The 22,092-nt window shown below is 38.2% G+C and overlaps 1 pseudogene; it reads left to right on the plus strand.

Annotated features, from left to right (window-relative positions):
• The first annotated feature begins 9,134 nt into the window (after positions 1-9,134).
• Positions 9,135-12,646, plus strand: LOC137290255 (multiple epidermal growth factor-like domains protein 10; annotated as a pseudogene).
• The last annotated feature ends 9,446 nt before the right edge of the window (positions 12,647-22,092 follow it).

Genomic DNA, 22,092 nt, shown 5'->3' on the forward strand with positions numbered 1-22,092 from the left:
CATTTATGTTGTCGTTTTTTCGGTAGCGTACTTCTGGTTTACACATATTACTATTATATAAATTATATATTATAATATGTACATTACTCTTCAAGAGATAATGAATGATGAGACGGTTCAACTTGTACATGTCATTGATAATACGTCTGGTCTTCGTCGATGGAAAAAGGTTCTACATACCCGGTGGTTACTGCAGTGTGTGTTCTCTCAATGGCGAAATGTTTACGCAATAAAACCCTGGCTACGGTCAATGCGTTTTTGGCCGTGTATATAATTTCGTTTGAATTTCATAAAGCTTCCAAAAGTTATACCAAGACTATTTTATGGAAATACAACCCTATTTTGTAGAGTCTAATGTCGTTGTCAAGCAAGTGATGTCAACCTTGTGATAACTTCCTTGACGACGACATTAGAATGTATGTCGAAACGTCGCTAATACGAAATAAAGAATTTTTACATCCATAAAAACGTCTTCATCCTTTATCTACCCAACTTCTACAATGCCGATCAAAGAAGTCAAGTGCTCCAAAAATGAATATGCTTGGATGTTACAGGTTTACCATAAGCCCAAATATTGCCTATTCCAAACAATTAGTTAAACTTTTTAAATACTTCCTCAACACGAAGGCAGCCCAAAATGACAGCTCGGAATAGCCCGACGTCAGTCTGAGACATTGCCCGACATGAGTTGCAGACGTCAAATATCTTGCATCAATACTATTCACACTTAAGGTTTTGTTGTGTGTATCAGTTACTGCTTGTAATGAGAAACATGGGGCATTTGACCTTAACTGTTCGGTACCCGACATCTCTCTATTTCCACAGATAACTATCACATTGTGTTTTGTATTCCAGTGACTGAAATTGAACGTTAATTCTGAACTACCTTTAGACTGATTTAATGCTACTGTGGCAACCTGTTTACGATCAGTAAGAAACTATACAATGGACTCAATAATCCTGGGGACGTGCATTCTTCCATTTCTACACTCCTATTGCATTTTCCCTAATGATTAATAAACAATGGATACGAGCCATCTGTCTTATTTGGACAGGAATTTCTGTCACGGTTCCTGACATAGAAGGATAACTAAATCAGTCTTGTTCGTTGATGATGATATGATGATGATGATGATGATGATGATGATGATGATAATGATAATGATAATGATAATGAATTTTCCAGGGGGACTCCTTCAGTCCTTTGCTTTTTTGTCTTTCTCTGAATCCTTTGAGTTTCCTGCTCAATAGGAAGGAAGGTTACCATCCCGGACCTCCTCAGCACAGATCCCCAACACCTCTTACCCATCTCCTCTACATGGATGACATCGAGCTCCTTGCCAAAGGAGATACCAATTTGAAAGAACAGGTTCTTCTTGTCGAGTCCTTCTCTAATGATATTGGCATGACTTTTGGGTTCGAAAAATGTAATACTCTTCATTTGAAACGTGGCAAGGTAACTAATGATGGATCGGTCAAGTTACAAGGGGGAGGAGTTATTGAGTATCTCGTGGAAGATCAGGCCTACACCTATCTTGGAATGCAAGTTCGAGACAAGCTCCAGAATGCCCAGATTCAAGATAAACTTCGGGCCGAGTATAAATCTCGTTTAAAGAAAATCTGGAGCTCCGAGCTAAATGCTCGAAACAAGATCAAAGCCACCAATACCTTTGCTGTGCCAGTCCTCTCCTATTCCTTTGGAGTAGTTGATTGGACAAAACAAGACATCCAGAGTCTTGACCGCCTGACCAGGAGGATCATGTCTGATAACAGAGCACACCACCCTCGTTCCTCTCTTAATCGTTTATACATGCCAATCAATTCTGGAGGTCGGGGTTTGATTAATGTGGAAGCTCTTCATGATAGAATTCTATTGTGCACTTTTGCACATATCTATTTATCGGATGATCCTCTGGTGATGCATGTCAAGACTCACGATGAAAGCAAGGAATTCCACAGCTATTTCAAGCGTGCCAAGGTTGTTGGACACAATCTGAAATTTGAAGTTGATTTTACTCACGGTGATGTACTGCTGGACGGTACAGCGATGGGAGTAAACCAGGTGAAGTCCTCTACCAAGTCTGCCCAGAGTCGGTCCTTTGTGGAGAAGCTGTCTGAGAAGCCACTGCATCGTGTTTACATGCAGTGTGTGGAACAGAACAGCAATCCAACCGACTCCTTCGCCTGGATGAAGTCGGCTGGTCTCAAATGTGAAACTGAGGGCTTCCTTTTTGCTGCTCAGGACCAGTCACTTCCCACTCGCAATCGCCAGAATGTTATTCTTAAAGAAAATATCAGTATGAAATGTAGGCTTTGCAATCAATTTACAGAGACTGTCCAACACCTTGTCAGTGGATGCCCTTCCTTGGCACAAACAGCATATCTTAAAAGGCATGATGGCATGGCTCGCTGCTTTTATTATCGTCTCCGCCATGCCTGTGGCTTTGACTCCGAGGTCCATCCATGGTATGACCCTGAGCATGTCCAGGGCGTCCTGGAAAATGACAGCTACAAACTTCTCTGGAATAGGCCAATATACAGTCTGAGACGAATTCCAGCCAACAAACCTGATCTTGTCCTTTTTGATAAAGTCAATGAAATTATTTATATCATAGAATTTTCTGTCCCTTTTGACAGCAATGTGATTGGCAAGATTCAGGAAAAGCATGATAAATATGCTGACCTCGCCTTTGAAATGTCTCGTTTACATCCCAAGTACACTGTCGTCAGGCTCCCCATTGTTTTCGGTGCCCTTGGTTTGGTACCCCCTGATCTCTTGGCACAGATCAGAAGAGTGCCCGGGTTCTCCACCGGGAGCACAGCCCTTCTGACAATCTGGGTAATGCAGAAGGCTGCAGTGTTGGGGAGCCTCCATATTCTCCGCAAAGTTCTTGGTGGGTTCGACTAGGCAGTGTTTCCTGGGAGAAGTCCCATTCGCTGTCTGGGCTGCGTGTAGAGGGGGCGAGGGCCCTGAGCTGATGATGAGCTTGACCAGCCTGACTGTGCCAGGATCACCCAAACCCTCTCTGCTGCATTTCTATCTTAATCTGTAAAAATGATAATGATAATGATAATGATGATGATGATGATGATGATGATGATGATGATGATGATGATGATATGATGATATGATGATGATATGCTGATGATATACTTAGGCTTCTCCATTGATATGATATCACTCGTAGTTTAGTGTGCGTATGCGGGCGTGTTTGAGAGAGTGTAAGAATCCGACTGCTAAATATCAACTGACGGAGCATCTGTCAACGAGTAGCATAATAAAATTATGAATTTATGATTCAATTAACCTTCTATGAACAGGTATCCTTCACTCTCTCTCACTCTTTTACATTGGTTTCCAATATGGAGACTACATATAAATGCAGCTCACAGTCGACGCAAAATTGAAAATAGCGACGGCTGTTAAATTGTCCCTTTAAATAATTCTCATTTTGTTATTTTGATATGTTGTATGAGAAAGTCAGGGATAACTTCTTGTTACTCTAAACTACGTGCAGCAGTATACTAACATCATCTGAACTTTGATGGCATGTTCCTTCTAACTAACCAATTAATGACATACAACAACTGACAATTCATTATGTAATAAAACGAATCTGTCCGCTAATATATATTGACTGAACGTGTTTTTTCTGAAACGGGTATAATAAACGTGAATATGAATAATACTAAAATTGATGAAACGATCTATTGGTAAGAACTGACTACCTTGAGTCTGTGCAAATTTATGAAAATTGTTATCATTATTAATACGTAGGCCTAAGATTCCAATAACCGATGTTTGAAACGAGCGCTGTTGAAACTTTTCATAACTGAATTTGGCCACCTAACCGCCCCTTGCGATCACTCTGACAAATATTGGTAAGAAAATTAAATTGTCTTCTTGTCTCTGTTTGACAGTCAATCTGCGTGATAATGTTCCGTTGGATCAGTATTGTTATGCCTTTGTTCAACATTTATTAACATATTTTTTCAACACTGATTTGAAAGGAATATAGTCATAGAAATATTTTTGTACTTGATAATCATGTTTTGAAAAAAAGACGTCACACAGGCAAACCTTTAATTCTTGAAGGGATATTCGTTCGGTTAAATCTAACACATAGTGAGTATCTACATTACCGGAATTCAGTAACAGTTTCAATATTTCTCACACTATTTCAAATCCGCACATGATATTGTTTTCCAAAGAGATATTTACATACATCTTTTTGTTTCTTTATAATGGATAGTTCATTCATCGATAATTATCTTTCCCCAGGTATGGATTTATATTTTTAATCTTCTATATTTAACATGCTCAACCAGTGATCATGAATATCCGGGTAAGAATTGGTTTTCAGCAACGCATGCTTGTCGTAAAAGGCGACAAACGATTTCTAATCATCATTTACAGAGCGTCGCCATAAGTTGTAATATTTCTGAGTGCTGCGTTCAACAACCAACCAACCAATGTAACATGTTTAAGTTATCATTTTTTCACGGAGCAAAACACTTTATTGTTGCACATCAATGCAAATTCAGTTGAATCAATAAACGCGAGCATGTATTATAGTTAAGAGCTGAAGGACAGAATATACAAAAACTGCTGCCCTGTACTGAATAAGCAATTTCCTTCAGACAGGCTGAATGACATAAACTCAAATTACTTGAAATCATATATCATAAATACCGCTAGAAATCTGTGTTACCGGTCACAGCGTGGAATAATGAGAACTCAGGCATAACGTACGTCGCACTGGCCATGAATTACTCGGACAAAACAGTTCCAACTACACATATAATACACGACTGCCCATGAATTACATATCTGGCTTTAATACACTGTCCACACATGTACAAGAAACAACTGTCGCGTCTCCGACTGAGTCTTCGTTTTAGGTGTACTCAATCCCTTTGATATACTTTGATGCTTAAAGAATACTTAATATCCTGACTTTGAGTATGTTGGTAGCGGCCTGCTGTTATCATTCAAGGAATCAAAACACAAATTCATTACAAAATGTGACTATTGTGACTGTGATTCATCTATATATGGAAAGTGAAACTAGTACATTTAGTACAACTATGTACCTTACATACAACACAGATTAAAGCTATGATAGCGAAACATTTTGAATAATTGGGGCATGTAATTCTCAGAAACAAACTCCTTCTCGGTAATGCTAGCAACCCTTGAATCTAAAAATAGCAATGACAGCTAGGTTGTACAGTAACGTAGATGAGAGTTTGTATATATATATATATATATTCAAGTCGGAATGATTTTATGAAAAGTCTTACAGTGATGGGTGCTCTTGTTAAAACGTTTACAAGCATGAGGTTTGTGGCATTAGGATTTAGAATTTTAAACGGTTTGGAATACTTTCGCGCAATATACCCCTGCTTGACAGACAAAACTACAATCAGATAGACTGTTAGTTCCGCTGATGTTGTCTTACTTGTGTCTAAAATTGACACTTAGTTTCTTCTATTGTAAACCATAAACAACAACTCACCTTGGAACCTGTTCATTAATAAATTTTTATTAATGCAGATGTTACTCTGTGACACAGACACATTAAAATCCACAATGGTAGAAGAATTATAAAGCCTCACACCAAATTGGAAACAGATAGCACTTATAGTTTTAAAGTTAAGTTTCCAAACACCGTTCTGAAACATTTTCAGCCAGACTGTAAACATGTTGTAGAACACCATCATGCAACGTGCATCTCTAGTGTTGTACCATATTCTAACTGCTGTAATATCAGTCTTAACATAAAAACCCAAACACAAACAATCAATCAAACAAAAAATATACCCCCCCCAAAAAAAAAAACAAAAAAACTCAAGCATGCTGCTGTCACTTTTCGCTATTTTGTATGGAGGAGACCACTGGTTGGTAGAACGGTCAGCTGTGCGTGTTGCACGTGTGGAATTGAAACCTAAGCTTACAGTAAGTACGCTTATCGATTATCTGGCTACTCTTCCAGCAAGTGGTCCCCACTTGTAGAAAGTAACGAAGGGTGACTACAAAATAGTGATAGTTTCTTAAACAACTTTTTACTCGGTGGCCAAAAAAATTATGAGACAATTCATCAGTTATTTTGTGTTTTTATGTTACTGTGCAAAATTTAGTTTTGCTGCATTTTTCATATCTTGTGCTAGTGACCAATTCGTTGTTCACACGGACTTATTGCTTGCTTTTCTGTGAGTTACAACATAAACTTCGAAAGCATTTCAATGAGAGGTATTTTAGAAGTTATGAATATGAAGGAAAACAACTTGGATATTCAACATTAGTGCAGTGAATGTACGGTGTAGGTACTAACGCCGTTACAAACTTGGTTTTCCTTCAAAAATATGGTTTCGTGGCTGACAGATTACATTTCTAGGCGGCGACAAAATGTAGATGTAAATGTTATTCTATTCACTTTTTAAATACACATCAGCTTGGGCACCCCACTGTTCTGAGTCCATTTCTAACTATTGTAAACATGAAAGGCTTTACGGATAATGTAGACAGTTCACCTCGCTTATATGCTGATGGCACTTACATGGTGACACTTCTGTTGCAACTAACCACTGGCAAAATTCTTGAATCACTACCTATCCATGGCTATATTGACAGTATATTTCTTAGTGTAAACTTCTATTTCTTTACAAATAAATCTATGAATTCGATGCATCAACATTATCTTAGGTTAAACCTACTTTTGTAGTCTGGGATAACATTGTATATGAGGTAGTATGGAGACACTCTAAAGACTTAACCAACAAAACTATGTACTGTTCATAATTTGACAATCTTGTGCGAATGGCCTTTTACCACCCAAATCAGTTAACTTTAATCACTGTAACTTTAGGAATAGAATCAATACTCTTGAAACGCTTTGACCAGCACTATTTCATAACCATATATACTATAACCTTTCAGAGGTATGTAATACTTCTTTTACACCTAGTATTTCATTCTACATGTAAACATCTTTCGTGACAATGTAGGTAATGATACAACTAATAGTACTATTAGTAGTATAGAACTGTATCTCCCCGACATGTATTTTGATGCTCAGTATTCAGGCAGGTACGGTGGGGTAACCTAAGGGCCGAATACCAGGGGTAGAATCCCCACATGGGTACAGTGTTTGAAGTTTACTGGTGTTCTCCGCCGAGAAATTGCTGAAATATTACTAAAAGCGCCGTAAAACCATACTGATTCACCCCCAGTATTAACATTTGTCCTATGTTTGAATACAAAATTACGAAATGGACGTTTTATGTTTGACTGCTTATGTCCAATCCATTTAATCTTTTATCCTAATAAAATATGCCTGAATACAAAACTGGCTGTGCGTGTATAACTTTCCAAATGTTGAGACCAAGATTACAAATTTTGTAATCTATGCCTCTACCCAAATATCAAACCCTAAACTCGGGAGATCCCTAAACATCAATGACCAGTGGTATAACCCTATATCCCTTAAATCAAAATAACATTAGTTTTCATGTCAATGCACACGTATATCCTGTCAAGACGTTTACATTTTTTGATGGTTGTAGACATGACAATGTTATCTCTCTTCTACAGACAAAATAAGTCGGAAACGACATCATCGAGGTTTACCAACAACAATCTTCTTTGCTGTGTACATCTTTCTCCTGATACACCACGGTAAGGCACACAATCTTTGTAGTTGAAATGTGCTTGTACTTAACTCTTCGTGAATGTACCTTTTACTGCAATACCATATGTTGTACTAGATATAGATCTACCCTCTTCCTTTCCTTACACATATGCCATTGAAACAGTCTCTATTAAAACAGCAAACAGCAGTGCAGCGAAGATGGTTTCACTTACTTTCCATTTGTAAAACTATGACCAACGCTTTTATATCTATATTTTGCCGTTAGACACATTGCCACCTTCACTTCTTTTTGCACATCTAATTCTTTCCTAAAACGTTACATTTACCAGTATCAGGTACATTATTTACAATATAACACAATTAAAAGGGAAATGATCACTAGCATCGATCTTGTCATATTGTGACTTAGCTGACCTGACTTATGTTGAACGGGCGTGGGCTAGCCAAGTGGTCAAATGTTCGTTGGTCACGCCGAAGACCCCGGTTCGATTCCCCACATGGGTACAAAGTGGGAATCCATTACTGGGGTCCCCCGCGGAGTAAATCCCAACTATCTAACTCGCTCTTATGTTGTATGTTATGGTGACAGTAAGCGTACAACTGCACGAAACTTGAAGAAGGAAGGCTGCGTGAACTACTGCCCCAGCACACACCAGTCTCCCGAGGAACGTACTGATTGTGTCAGCGGCCTCTATGGGTCTGACTGGGGACGGTGCTTGTGTCGAAACGTAAAAATGTGGAAATACATTGTACATCCATATCATGTAAGGCGTTCGTTCAAATTGTCCATAAAGATATATTGCACAATCTTAAAAGAGATAATGCCAAAGAGTTTGTTATCCACTCGCCATTCTCATATGTAGACGACCTGGTAAATTACAAACAGTTACCTACTAACCTTTCCAAGGATTGTGATACACATTACTCGCCAACTTACGCACCTATATCAACATCAAGGTAGCACGATTGATGTGGTCTGCGACGATTCATGCATTACAACCTCCAATCCACTGCGCAGTACAGGCAAAATACTCATTCAGGCAAAATGCCCAATCTGAAAGTAGAAACACTAGGTCAGGATGAACTGTAGATACAAAATGGTTCCGCCTCTGATGGCGGACAGAGTAGGTCTTGTGATTTCCATCGTTGAAAACACCTGGTGACGACGTTGAATACTCTATCAGACATATATACCAAACGTCTATGTCACTACTCACCCATAAGGTAAGTGAGCTGAACGGAGGGCTCCACACAGGCAGTATAAATTTACTTGAATATTGCGCAATTAGGGCTTTAGAAAATGAACGTACCTATTATCGCTTTTGTTCATGTCGATCAGAGACATGACAATCTTATGCTTTGGACATATGTTCATACCACAGCTATGTGTGTTTGCGAATTAGGTCATGATAGCTTTCCGAGAAATCTCGCTCTGCCGGGGAAACACTCTATCTGTGCAATCATGCACAGGTGCAGTCTCGCCTCTTATGTCACAACCAACGATCACAGCTACACCGTGCGGTGATGATACTGGTATTTGGTATAATGGTATGTGAGTCTTCAATTTAGGAAGGGTATCATTGATGGGGAATATACACATCAGGTGGAGTATGTTTGAGGCAAGTGACTTACTAAACGTATCCAAGTAATTACAAATGGCATTTGTTTGCAGATTTCAGGACAATCCATTCTATAACTAATGTCATTGTAACATTGTAAACTGCCATTAATTATGTAATAAAATCAATACAAAGCTGGTGGTTAAAGCGTTGGTCACGCTGAAGTTAGAGCCTCGTTCTAGAAGTAATGCTTTTTTCTGCCATACCTAGCTATATGTAGCTGGAATAATGCTAAAACCAGATACCCATACTCCTCTTTTGAATACTATTCTAAAATACATTCACGAGAGTGTTAGGCATCATAACTCTGTAATAATGTTTGTTTCAAATGAATTATAATTTATACCAATGTAACGATAGTGACATGTGATTTGTTTGCCGGATAACCCCTTACTATGCCCGTCAAAAATCCAGCCACAAAAAACTACGCACTCCTGACACCAACTTAGCCGAATGTTCAACACTCACCCTGTGTCAGCAATGTTATTTAGATCTGATTCACTAAGGAGTATGTTTTATTTCTGTTCCAGACAAGATGGAATATAGCAGACACAACCCAATGGCAAGTCTGATTATTATCACTCTGGTGACGGTGATTCTGCTCGGCCAATACGGTAAGATCATTTTGTTTATAGGAGAGCTCGAATTGTTCGAATTATACACGGGATAATGGGTTGAGTGGGTGGGCTGGGCATGAGTCTTGAATGGAACAAACAACCTGTGATATTAAATTTTGTTAGAGGCAATATATTTTGTCAGCACTTGAAGGTATAATACTTGTTTTTACCATGTAGCGACATGATAAGTCAGTAAAAATTTCCAAAGTGTATAACGTTAAATTAATTCATACGTCGTCAAGTGATAAGCAATAAATATGTATTAGGTGGATAAATTTTAAAGCAATAGTGAACACCCTGCACTCTGTGTTGTATATAAAAACAGAAACAAATAACCCAATATATTTTACATAAATATTTTACTTCATATTAACTACTGTGTACTATATTTTAATAACATTCCATGACATGCAATATATCACGGAAATATTTACTTTTTTTTGCAAACGTTACACTTGAACGGAAGTTTGTTTTTGCTTGTATGTTATTTATCGCTATCTCGGTAAATATAGGAAAGGTACAAGAAAGATATTTGAAACAGGACTGCACCATATTATCAAGATATACTGGACAGCAAAAGAAAGGCAACGTTGGTTTGTTTTGTCGTTTTTAAATAGAATACATAAAAATGAAGGTTTAAACGTTTATGAAATTTCATTTTTTTCGAAAGTTGCGATTCTTTTGCTGTTTCGTATATGTACACAGTACTGTACTGTTTCTGTATATGTCCTTCTTGTCCTATTGCTTGTATTAACACCGAATTGTATGTATTTAGTGCAACATCAAACGTGATTAGCACAGCAATAGTGTACTGTCATATGTTGAAGGTGACACCAAGTGCGTGTCTGAAGCTCGCCGAGTCTTGAAGGCTGGCTGTAACAACTACTGTCCCGAAAATCAATGTCCCGAGGAATGTGCCGACTGTATGAGCGGCTTCTATGGGCCTGACTGTAGACGGAGCTGTAGGGGACACTGCTTGAAAGGACGGTGTGTCCTACTGGCCAATGGTCGAGCCATCAACTGTACGGATGGGTGTGTGTTGGGGTGGAGGGGGTTAACATGTAGCACTAGATGCAAATATCCGTGTCTTGAGTGCGACAGATACACAGGAGATTGTGTAGGACAATGCAGGTTTCTATGGAGCTGGATGCTTAGAACGATGTCCGTTTCCATGTTCGAAGTGTGACAAAAACACTGGAGTGTGCTTGAACAGTTCCTCTGTTAATATGGACCTAAGCCTGCAGCAAAAGGACATGCCTGTAGCATTACGTCAGACACACGTTAACAACACCCGCACTGTTCACACCAGCAACATGTCACACAGCAGTCGAGGTAAGGCACTGACAAGAGTGGGTGAGTGCGTTTAGTTTTGCGCCGCACTCAGCAATTTTCAAGCTATATGGCTGAGGTCTGTATGCAATCAAGTCTGTACTAGACAATCCAGTGATCAACAGCATGAGCAACTGGAAACTCGTGACATGTTAACGAGCCTGACCACCCACTCCCATTAGTCACCTCTTAAGATAAGCATGGGTTACTGAAGATCAATTCTGAACCGGATCTTCACAGGTTCTTATGTTGAAGTCACCTATGTACTATATACTATTTTTAACGATGTGAAATAATTTTTAGTCCAAATCCGTTTTTGTATTGTTGCTTACTATATAAAACTAAAACGTAAAGGGTTCACATCACATGTATCTATATGTTTAATTTGAACAAATGGAGTGTGCGTGAACTATATGGTTCCTGTTTCAGAGCCACAACACGTTGCCACGGCGACAACAGCCTTCAGTGACAGATGGACAATATCTTCTTATTTTCCAACAGCGATTGCTGTATTATCTGCAGTAATTACCTTCATTATTGTCAGTTTCACCTTTCTCAGGTTCGTATATGTTCAACAGTGATGCCGAGGTATGCAAAAACAATCTACCTGCCTACCTCAGGTCACACAATTGCTGAATTAATTACACCCCGTTTACCAGTAACGAGACATAAATTATGGCTCAGGAATGTCAAAATACTGCACATATTTAGTGTGTCAAATGGGGCTTCCCAGAGAGCCATCTTAACCATTATTTCTTTGTTTATTGGTTTACGCCACACTCGGCGACATTCCATGTATATGATGTATAATAAATATTATAATTGAATCTGTAGCAGATAATCCAGTGAATGACTTCACGCAGCGGAGATACAATGATATGCTTTCATCAAATCCTTTAGTCTCCTCTTTTAAACCATTTTCTACTGTTTATTCTTATGGGTTTCATTTCACGGCGTTCATGAATTCGAAGTAACTGTTACTTGTCAGCAGGCGTGAAACAACATTCATCCAATCGGAATGGAAGACAATGACATGTGTTTGGTTGCTGGTTACCATAGTTACCACTCGTGTGACAACTGCACTGGATCTCAAAACATATATTTAATTTACGCGTTGTCAACTGAATGAATAGAGCGGTCATATGTGTACAGTGGTAGTCCTAGATTATATCTAAATAAGAATACTATTTTCAGCTTGCGATAGAGCTAATGAAAATTGTCCTGATATAAATGAAATGATATCATACTCTGTTTCACAGACTGAAGGCGACGATGGAGCAAAAGAGGAAAGGATTTCAGCTTGTAAACTCAACTCAAACGAAGAGTCTAATCGGCTCCTCTTCCAAAGTGATGAGTTTCAATGAACCCATTATCATCGATGTATCCCATGTGCCTGAAGAATCATGAATAAATGCAAATTGTGAATACATTCTGGAGTTAGCTTTCCACCTTCTAAAGGTCAAAGATCCCTGCTTTCTTGATGCTGTTGCTTTTGTTGTTCTGAGGTCTTTTCCATCTTGATTTCCGCATTATCTAATCGCCAAGTCTGTAAACACAGTGACTGATTTTCCCCTCTGGTGCTGACACTGTGGTGAATTTATTCTCCTTTTCGTATTTAGACATAGTTCCCAGTTCCCATCACTTTGCTATGATTGCATGCTATAAAACTACCCACAATATGTCCTCTGTTAACGAAAAATACTAATGGGCGAACGACAGTCGAACGACGCTTCTACCCACCGAACGGTATAGCGGGGAGGCATATCATCACGATGCCAACATCCACTGTGGAGGAGAAACTAATATTTGTTAGGAAATATGAGCTACGAGGTTATTACCCGAAATAAAATATAGTTTGTACATTTATTCATCATTGCTTGAAAATTATATAGGGAGGAAAACGTATCTATTTAAAAATAATAATGGGTTAGAATGCCGATTCGAGAATGTTATCTCGAGTAACATGGAATCCTGCGGAAATTACCGATGTTGTGCGAATGCAAATCGATGGAGGGAGATAACCCTAATTCTGTTTTTCTTGTGGCTTCTACAAATGCAATGATGTAATTAACCTCAGATGAAGCGTTATTCTCCACATTCTCTCACTCTTTTGCCATTTGCTTCAAATAAGCAGGCTACATATAAATGCAGCTCGCATTCAATACCAAACTGGAAATAGCAACGGCTACGATGTTGTCCTTTTAAATACTTCTCCTCTAACTAACCAGTCACTCCTGCATACTACAACTGAAACTCGTATTGGTGAAAAAAAAATAAAACGAATCTGCCCGCTGTGTGTGAACTTCATTTCGGCGTAAGTAAACGCAATATAATCGCCTAACATTGTGTGTGTGTGTGTGTGTGTGTGTGTGTGTTTAAAAGGGCATTACAAACGTCAGGTTAATATGAATGATACCCAAACTGATGAAATGTACGATCTGTTGGTAGTAACTGATGACTGTGGGTCAGGAAAAAATTATGATAATTATCAATATGTAGGCCTATGATTCCAATAACCGATGTTTGAAACGGGCGCTGTTGAAAAGTTTCATAACAGAATTTGGCTACGCCAACGCCCCTTATGATCACTCTGACAAAAATTGGTAAGAAATTGTCTTCTTGCCTCTTTGGCAGTCAATCTACATGGTAATGTTTCGTTGGATAAATATTGTCATGTCTTTGTTTAACTTTTATTAACTTATTTTGACAACACTGATGTGAAAGGAATAGCTCAGTTGTGAATGAAAACAATCGTGTCAGTTTCGGAAATTAATGATGACCCTGTTCGCATCATAACACAGGATTATCATTACTATAATCATAAAAAATATTTTTCTACTACGCATTTGTTCATGTTTTAAAAAAGAGGTCACCTCTTCAGGCAAACCTTTAACTCTTGAAAGCATGTAGGTTCGGTTAAATCTAATAATCTAAAAATCTAATAAGTATCTACACTACCGGAATTCAGTAACAGTTTCACACTATGTCACAATTCACATATTGTTTTCCAAAAATATATTTACATATTATATCTTTTTGTTTCGTTAGACTGGACTGTTCCTCCATCGATAGTTATCTCTCGCCAGGTATGGATTTATATCTTTAATCCTCAGACAGCTGTAAGCTGTAACATTTCTGCGTTAAACAACCAAACAACCAATTCAACATGTTCCGACATACTGCACAATTTATATTTAGTCTTTCGCGGAGCAAACCAATTCATTGTTCCACATCTATGCAAATTCAGTTCAATCAATAAACGCGAGCATATATCATAGTTAAGAGCTGAAGGACAGAAAATACAAAACCTGCTGCCTTGTACTGAATAAGCAATTTCCTTCAGACAGGCTGAATGAAATAAAAACTCAAATTATTTGAAATCTTTTGTCATAAATATCCCTAGAAATCTCTGTTACCGGTCCCAGCGTAGAATAATGAGATTACAGATACATATGTACATACGAAAGATTGAGGATGGCATTTCTCGTGAAACATATTAATGTTCTGATGTAGTTAGCGCTATAAAATGAATTTCAAACTATCATCTTCATTCAGAAATGAATACCATGACGTATTGGTACGAGTGGGGTTTTCACCATGAATGTCTCCTCCAATCAAACGATTAATATAATGTTGCTGTGTCGACCCCAGTTCTCCTGGTAAATCAGTTTACACCTGATTTTGAGTACGTCACGACAAAACTACAGGTTTTCCTTCACGCCTCGTGGGAAGTCCCACACACGGAAGTAAATAAACAATCAGGTTGGGAAAGAATGACGTCTTCTTGACCTACCCCATGAAAGCCTAGTAATACCTGATACTTACTACTTGCAGGAAACTGGACGTCGAAGATGTTATTTTTATTCGAGGAGCCTTCAATATGGTTGTTTACATCCAAACGATCTATGCGGTCCAAAACAAATCTATTTGGGGCTGAGGAAAGGTTACATGAGATACACATTTAACGGAAGGGAATATATCATCATGATATTCCTTTTGTCTAACTCTGACTTCGTAGGTGTAAATCTATCCTAGGATTATCCGTTGGAGTTTCCATTAAATATGTCATTTCATAAACAGTTTGAAAAGTTTCATATACATGTACATACACAAAACAGGCACGTAGCAAGCCAAATATCTCGTGTACGCCCGGCAGGTTGCAAACCTATATGCATAGATAGGAATGAGGGCTTGCCCAACCTTTTTAGTAAAAATATTTTTTTTCATAATAGTAGCTATGCCCCTGACACAAATACTTATTTGTGGAGACTTGGCCACGTACCACCCATTACTCATCTTCCGTTGGAAAATGGAACTCTGAATGACTCAAAGAAAGTACCGGAATTCAACAAATTTCATTACCTCATTCCTCGGACAAAAATAGTTCCAACTACACGTATAATACACTCAGGCATAACGTCGCACTGCCCATGAATTATTCAGACAAAGATAGTTCCAGCTACACGTTTAATACACGACTGCCCATGAATTACACATCTGGCTTTAATACAGTGTCCACACCTGTACAAGAACCAATTGTTACGTCTCCGGGTGAGTCTTCGTTTGAGGTGTAGTCAGTCGCTATGGTATACTTTGCTGCTTGAATAATTCTTAATATCCTGAGTATGAATATGCTGGTATCTGCCTTGTGTTATCATTCAAAGAATCAAAACAACAAAATCATTACAAAATGTGACGATTATGACTGTGATTCATCTATATATTTAAAGTAAAACTAGTACATTTAGTACGACTATGTACCTTATATAGAACAAATAAAAACAGTTAAAGCTATGATAGAGAAACGTTTTGAATAAATCGGGCATGTTATTCTCGGAAACAAGCTCCTCCTCGGAAAGGCTCCACACAACAGAAACTATCGACAAGTTGCAGCAACCCTTGTATCTAAAAATAGCAATGTCATTGAGGCTGTACAGCAACGCAGATGAGAGTTTATACACTCTCTCACACACACACATACACACATACACACACACACACACACTCACAAACTCTCATATATATATATATATGCTTTGAATAGAACTCGATTATCAGGGTTACCCTGAGCAAATAATAGTTCTTACAAATTTCACCTTGTTGTGTGTATTAGAAATTGGGGTGTTTATGTTGTTTTGTTTTCATTCTTTTTGAAATTTCATTATACTGACGTCCATTCATTTCTTACACATACTTAGAAAACTGTCAGTATGTACAGAAGCATCGTGAAATATTTTATATAAGAGCCGTAGACATTGCATATAATGGAACAAATTTCAGTAACATTATTGAGGAAACAGTTTAAAATTTTAAATACTTCCTCAACACAAAGACAGCCCAAAACGACTGCTCGGAATGCCCCGACGCCAATTGGAGACATTGCCCGACATGAGTGTTCCGCGTAATTTATGAAGTTGCCGATGTCAAATGTCTCTCACCTTACATGAATATTTTTCACACTGAAGGGTTTGTTGTGTGTATCAATTTCTGTTTGTAATGAGAAACAAGATGAATAAGTGCCATTTGACCATAACTATTCGGTACCGGACATTGCTCTATTTTCCATAGATAATTTTGACATTGTATTCTGTGTTACAATGACTGAAACTGAATTTTAATCCGGAAATACTTTTAGACTGATGCAATGCTATTGTGAGCCTCGGTTCACAGTCAGTAAGAAACTACACAAAGGACAGAACTATTCTGGGAACGTGCTTAAAGCTTTCTTCGCAAACTTGCCAAGGGGAATTTGTTTCTCTGGACGGCCAATGATATCATTGGGGCCTATTTGATTGTCCAACGAGCTCTAGTTCAGGAACAAGGTAATATCCTATTCTCACAGTATAAATGACAGGAAGTCACTTTTCTTTATTTAGCGGTAGGCAGTTGAATGGCTTAGTTTTGTTCAGGGGCGGTAACTGCGGGTGGCGTGTATGAGGCAAGAAAAACGTACAATGGGGCGCGGTAGACGAACATATGCATCGCTGGAGGAGAAAAAGATGAGGAACGGTTTGGTTGTTTGGGGTGCATTGATTCTGCCACGAAATTTGTAGGTAATATATTTATTGGCATATGCATGTGTGGTATATGTACTTAAGAAATATTATTTATAAAAGTACACTTAATAGCCAAAATGTTGATAGCTAACACCATTATGATGTGACACGTGAATGTTTTTAGTGGGTGAGTGAGTTAATATTTACCGTCACATCGGCAGTATCTCAACCATATTGTGACGAGAACATTTAATTCTGAAATGAAATATATGCCTATTATAAAACGTGTCAACGAAATACAATAAAACAACTAGAATATCACAGAGTAGAATACAAAACTAGTAACTATACCTAAAACAATTTATCTATAGAGGACAATACAATATAAAAATGGGCTATAGATTGCTAACAACTGAAGGTAGATCACCATACTAGGGACCATGGGGACTTACAGTACCTTTGCTACCTGCATGGACCCTAGCTGGATTTACATCATCCCCTCAGCCGTCAGCAATTCGGGAAATCTAGCCATTCAGTAAAAAGACACTTATTCTACGATTAAAATCATGGAAAGTTTGAATTTACTTTGAATGTTTGTGGACTTACGTACCCTCTCAGGAGGACAATAGTTTTACGGCACTTCAACCCCCTTTGAGGATACGGCCACTAACAAGCACAGTTACCAATTTAAACTTCCAATAATAAAAATTATCTATTTACAATTCATTTAATAAATCTAATTCTTTTAAAAATCCAATAATTAAATGAGAACTGATATTAGTAAAAAGGTCCTTCATACTACGTGATTTAAAATAGGTATCCCTTGTGATGGAATATTCCACGCAGTCAAGCAAGACATGCTTGACCGTGAGTCTTTCATCACAAGGGATACAAAATGGAGGATCCTCACCTTTCAAAAGGTATTTATGCGTATATCTGGTGTGACCAATACGACATCGTCTCATAATGACCTCTTCAAATCTGGACTGACAGCCCAAGTAGGTGTAACCAATATACGGTTTTATTTCATGTAATTTATTGATACCTACTTGAGTGTCCCACTTCTTCTGCATCAGATCACGGATATACGTTCTAATGCAAACTTTGTAATCAGTGTATGGAATAAGAAGTGAGTGCTTTCGCAGCAAGGTCAGCCAGTGTGTTACCAGAAATGCCAACGTGGCTGGGTAACCAACAAAAGACAATGTCGTATTGGCCAGTAGCAAGATCATTGTACAATTCAATAATTTCTATTAAAATAGGATGTTTACAAGAAATATTTTTAATCGCCTGAAGGCAAGAAAGACAGTCTGAATAAATTATATATTGTTTACGTTTAGGATGTCTTTGAATATATTTAAGAGCTGTTAATATGGCGTTTGCTTCTGCAGTAAAAATAGAGCTGTTATCTGGAATTCTAGAAGATATTGTTCTGTATCCAATGACAGTGGCACAAGCTACTGCACCACCGTCCTTGGAACCATCTGTAAATAAGGGTTTATGATTGCTATATTTAGTTTTTAATTGATTATATTCTTGTTTATATTGTAATTCATTCGTTTCTGATTTTTTAAATGAAGTTAATGGTAGGTCGACTTGTGGTCTTACCAGTTGCCAAGGAGGAGAAGAAAAAAGACGGGAAGGCGATATACTTTCCAGCTCAATGCCGGCAGAAGAAAGAAAGGGTTTAATTCTGTGCCCTAGAGGCGGGACAAGAGAAGACTTTTTGTTATACAAATACTCATAAAGCGGATTGAAAACACAGTTATGGGCAGGGTTAGATTCATTAGAATATAATTTAGTAATGTATTGTAAAGACAGTTTTATACGACGTTGTGTAAGAGATGGTTCATCGGCCTCAGCGTAGAGACTATCAACAGGGGAGGTTCTAAAAGACCCAAGGCAAAGTCTTAGACCTTGGTGGTGGATAGAATCAAGAAGGTTAAGGTTGCTTTTGCAGGCTCCACCATATACGATGGAGCCATAATCAAGTTTTGAACGGACGAGTGATCGATATAAGTGTAAGAGGGTAGTTTGATCCACTCCCCACTTTGAGTTGGAAACAACTTTCAACAAATCAAGTGCCTTCAGGCATTTAGCTTTAAGGGATTTAATGTGCGGTAAGAAGGTTAAATGAGAATCGAAAATAAGTCCCAAGAACTTGGCCTCCGTTACAACTTTGATGGGAGTGCCATTTGGAGATAGTTCAGGGTCCTCATGTGGCTTATATTTTCTACAAAGGTGTATACAATTAGTTTTAGACTGAGAAAATTTAAAGCCGTTTTCAGGACACCATTTATTTATTTTGTTTAAACACAACTGCAACTGTCTTTCAATAGTATGCATATTTTTATCGCGACAAGAAATATTAAAATCATCCACAAAAAGTGATCCATCAATGGAATCGTTTAAAACCTCGGGTAAACTGTTTATCTTAATACTAAATAATGTGACAGACAATATACTGCCTTGTGGAACACCCTGATCCTGATTATAATGATCAGACAGGGTTGAACCCACTCGGGCTTGAAACTGTCTGTCTTTTAAAAACTGTGATATAAAATGAGGTAAACGACCTCTCAACCCAAAATCATGTAAATCCTTTAAAATGCCATGCTTCCAGGTGGTATCATACGTTTTCTCGAGATCAAAGAATACCGATACAGCATGTTGTTTATTTACTATAGCATTTTTGACAAAGGATTCTAAACGTACCAAATGATCAATGGTACTTCTATTCTTCCGAAAACCACACTGAATATTTGTAATGAGGTTATTGGTTTCCAGATAGCAAATTAATCTGTTATTTACCATTCGTTCCATGGTTTGGCAGACACAGCTGGTTAAAGAAATCGGTCTGTAATTTGGGTATGGGTATAGGGATTACAATGGCATTAAGGAAGGAAGGAGGAAAGTTTCCAGATGTCCATATTTTGTCAAAGATATCTAAAAGTGTGACAAGACATGGTTCAGGCAAATGTTTCAGCAGCTGATAGTGAATATTGTCATCACCCGCTGCTGTGTCATGAGCTTGTTCAAGAGCAGTATATAGCTCATGTAATGAAAACATTTCATTATAGTCCTCACCGTTATCCAATTCAAAATGAATGCTTGTCTTCTCCTGTTGTTTCTGATATCTCTGAAACTCAGGGACATAATTTGCTGATGAAGAATTTTTGGCAAGAGTTTCGCCAATTTTATTTGCAATTTGACATTTGTCAGTAATTAAATTATCACCATCTTTGAGATGGCGCACGGCAGATTTTGAACCTTTACCTTTAATTCTTTGAACCATGTTACATACTTTGGACACTGGCGTGCGTGAATTAAGTTTGGAGACATAATTTCTCCACGACTGTCGTTTGTTTTGTTTAAAGGTACGACGCGCCTTTGCATTCAGTATTTTGAATTTGTCTAGGTTATGGACAGTTGGATGACGGCGAAAATAATGTTCTGCCTTTTTCCTCGCTTTTCTGGCCTGTCTACAATCTGCATTGAACCACGGTTTTCGTACATGTGGAGTCGTAGAGGACTTTGGTATACACTCGTCAGCTATTTTATTTAGAATGTCAGCAAAAGTTTGAATTGGATCAGTTATATCACTGAAACATTCAAGTCGCAGTTTTGATTGACACATAGTTTGATATAAAGACCAGTTAGCCTTCGAAAAGTTCCATCTTGTAAACGATGGAGAATCGGATGGAGTAATTTCTGAGAGGATAGTTGGGAAGTGGTCACTTCCACAAAGGTCATTATGAACTGACCAATCAAATTCATTGAGGAGATTAGAATCGGCAAGAGATAAATCCAGAGAAGAATAAGTGCCAGTTGCAGGATGCAGATAGGTGCTTGAATCATCATTATATGATATGCACAGGTCATTATTTGAAATGAAATCTTCAATGATTTTGCCTTTAGTGTTAGTACTGCCCCAGAGTGGGTTGTGACCGTTTAGGTCACCCATAATAACACATGGTTTTGGGAGTTGGTCATAGAGTGATTGAAGGTCAGCATGTTGAAGTGTTGAAGAAGGCGGAATATACAGAGAACATAGTGTAAATGGTACACCCAGAGTCAGTCGCACTGCAACAGCTTGGAGATTAGTGTTTAGTATAACAGGGCTATGAATAACATCTTGCCGTATAAGAATAGTAGAACCTCCAGTGGCCCTATCACCCGGAGGGGAAAGAGAATGATAGGCGTTAAACTGGCGTAAGTTAAAATTATCTCTCTGTTTCAGATGTGTTTCATTCAGACAGAATGCGGATGGTGTGAGATCCTGGACTAAAAGCTGTAGTTCATTGAAATTAGTTCTTAGAGCTCTACAATTCCACTGTACGATATTAGTTAAATGACCTATCTTTTAGGTGGATGGATAGGGGATCTACCCCTTGCTTTTTTTGAGGGCGACAAGCTATGTGCCCTGGGATGGATGTTTTCTGACACATCCATGTCCTCCAATGAACCATATTTGTTAAATAATTGAAGATGGTTCTCCGAACCCTTTGAAGTTCTGACACCTTTTTTCACTGTTTCTGCCCTAGTCTTGACTGTATTTTTAACTGTTTTCTTTGAACTTGTTTCTGGACGAGTCTTCTGAGTGGACGTGGACTGAGGCAATGACTGTGATTCATCCTGAACTTGGATCTGACTGTTTATACATGTTTCCGAAGTCTGAGTAGACTGTTCTTCAGGTATAAGAAGGTGAGGGGTGTCAGCTGTTACCCAAGTCAAATCTGTTTGACACCCTATGGAAAAACTAGTGACTGCCGAATTTACTCTTGACAAGCTTTCAGACGGTGTCTTAATGACTGATGCATATGAAACATTGGGTACTGTTGATTCAACAATCTTTTTAGCATCAGCGAAGCTAATATTT

The sequence above is a fragment of the Haliotis asinina genome, chromosome 7 (assembly GCF_037392515.1).
Source record: "Haliotis asinina isolate JCU_RB_2024 chromosome 7, JCU_Hal_asi_v2, whole genome shotgun sequence".
NCBI lineage: Eukaryota > Metazoa > Mollusca > Gastropoda > Lepetellida > Haliotidae > Haliotis > Haliotis asinina.